The following is a 2396-nucleotide window of genomic DNA, read 5'->3' as shown; positions in this document are numbered from 1 at the left end:
GGTTCACCTTCATCTCATTGTTTCCATGCAGTCCGCTGGTAATACTCATACTCTCTTCAAATTAGCCAGATTGGTAGGTCTGTAATTGGGTTAATCCCATCCAATTTTAGGGAATTTACAAAAGTTACTAAGTAGGTAAGAAAGATAGTCATGATAGGTTTCCTCTATGGCACATGGTGAAATACAAACATACCTTCAGGTGAAAGTCTGAAAACCATCCAGTCCTAAGCAGATATTGGGATTCATCTGATTAAATGTGAGTATCTGTAGTGTAAACTTCTAAAGTAACACCGTTCACACTAGGTTTACTTTGTTGTCAATGGACTCATCACCAATATAATCACAGAGCATACTGATCATAACATTTTAAATCATTTGGCTTGTTTAATCAAGCCTTAAAAATGTTTATGTCTCTTCGCTGCATATAAAGGTGACCTGTATTTATTACCTCTGATTTGTATGTTGACAACGCATATATCTGAAATTACGTAAAACTAATCACTCTAAAAAATAGCTAACTGTCCATTGACTGTACAGGGACACTAGGATAAATGAAGTCCAGACATATGTAGCTTAATGGAGTGTGTCAACATAAGTGGAATCAGTTTAATTTCAATAGCCAATGACTTGTCTATATTGTCACATATATTTAAAAATTAAATAAGTTTAATGAATGTATTTGCCAATAGCTTTTCTCAAATCTTCTTTAAACTTCTTGTTTCTTAAGCTGTAGATAAGGGGATTGAACATAGGAGTCAGGATAGTATAAAAAACAGATAAGACTTTGTTTAATTCGGTAAGGGCTTTAGTTTTGGGCAATGCGTAGACAGCAATTAGGGCTCCATAGAAAACTGTGGCTACAATGAGGTGGGAGGAGCAAGTAGAGAAAGACTTTTGCTTCCCTATGCTGGAAGGGATTTTCAGGATAGCAGTGGTGATACTAATACAGGTTGCCAGGGTTAAAAGAAATGGAGGCATGGTGCATGCAGAGGCTAAAACTGACATTACCAATTCTGTTTTGTGGGTTTCATTGCAGGAGAGCAATAATGGTGTATAATCACAAAAGAAATGGTCAATTTCACTGGGCCCACAGAAAGTCAGCCATGATGCATATAGTGTAGTACAGATGCTAGCCAGAAATCCACAAAGCCAGGATGCAGCTGCTAGAAGGATGCAGGATCTGACATTCATAAGTGTTGTATAATGCAAGGGTTTGCATATTGTTAAATAACGATCATAAGATATTGCAGATAAAAGGTAACACTCAGCACATGCCAAGGAAGCAAAGAAATAAAATTGTAAGAGACAGCTGTTAAATGAGATTGTGTTTTCCCTTGCCAGGAAGTTGACCAGCATCCCGGGTAAGATGTTTGAAGTGTAGCAGGTCTCCAGGCAAGACAAGTTCCCCAGGAAGAAGTACATAGGTGTATGTAGATGCTGATCTATCACAACCAGAAGAACGATGACTATGTTCTCAATTATGATCACAAAGTAGATTAATTAAAAAAACAGAAAGGGAAAAATCTGCAGTTTGGGGAGATTCCCAAACCCCAAGAGGATGAATTCTATGAGGGATGTCTGATTTTCTTGTTTTGTGTCTGCCACAAGCCTACCAAGCTCTGTAACAGAATTGTTAAAATGCACAAGTAGAATTAAACATACATTAAATGTTCCTACATCATATTATTTATCTCTTTTTCAGTCTGAAAGTTGATTTGCAATCTTGCAGTAGAAGTGGTTTAGATCATTTACGTTTTGGAGAGTGATTCTGGTGTCAATTTAGATGTACCTGAGTAGCTGAGATTTCCACAAGGGGCAGTACAGATTTCACACAAAAGTGTTGGAGACTCACATTCTTCTAGTCCAGTAATTGGAAGTCAAAAAGGCTGGGGTGTCTAAAATGTCACTAAACATTCCAATTAAGGTATCCAAACTGCAACTAAAGGTCAATGAAGTAAACAGCTAAATATAAGATTGTTTCTTGAATGTTCAGTTCAACTAAGAGACATCTCCAAATGATGTTCATTCTAACCCTAAAGTAGGCACTAAAATAGGTCAGATTACTTGTGTTCTACACATTGTTTTTTCATACCACTTAGTGTAAGGAGAGTGTAAATGACTAGCATACGTGTACACATTTCCTTACAGATTATTTAAATCCAACCTCAGAATCAATAAACATTAGCACAAAGATACAAATTATTTGCTGTGATTTGCAAGTTAAATTGTTCTTTAACTATAAGAGTTAAATTTCTTGTACGCTTAGTAGAATTTGACAATTTGAATTCCCTATAATATTTGGAAAATATTCTAGAGTAAAATGTCACAAAAAAACCCCATAAATTACAAAGAAAGTTTTGCAACTATTTGATTAAATTACCTGTGAATAAGGTGAA

The 2396-nt window shown here is 35.8% G+C and overlaps 1 pseudogene; it reads right to left on the bottom strand.

The window, feature by feature from the left end:
- Positions 1 to 666: 666 nt before the first annotated feature.
- LOC104083012 lies at positions 667 to 1619 on the bottom strand (annotated as a pseudogene).
- Between the last annotated feature and the right edge of the window lie 777 nt (positions 1620 to 2396).

The sequence above is a fragment of the Fulmarus glacialis genome, unplaced genomic scaffold (assembly GCF_000690835.1).
Source record: "Fulmarus glacialis isolate BGI_N327 unplaced genomic scaffold, ASM69083v1 C14002743, whole genome shotgun sequence".
Lineage (NCBI taxonomy): Eukaryota > Metazoa > Chordata > Aves > Procellariiformes > Procellariidae > Fulmarus > Fulmarus glacialis.
This window is presented reverse-complemented; position numbering and strand designations above follow the sequence as displayed.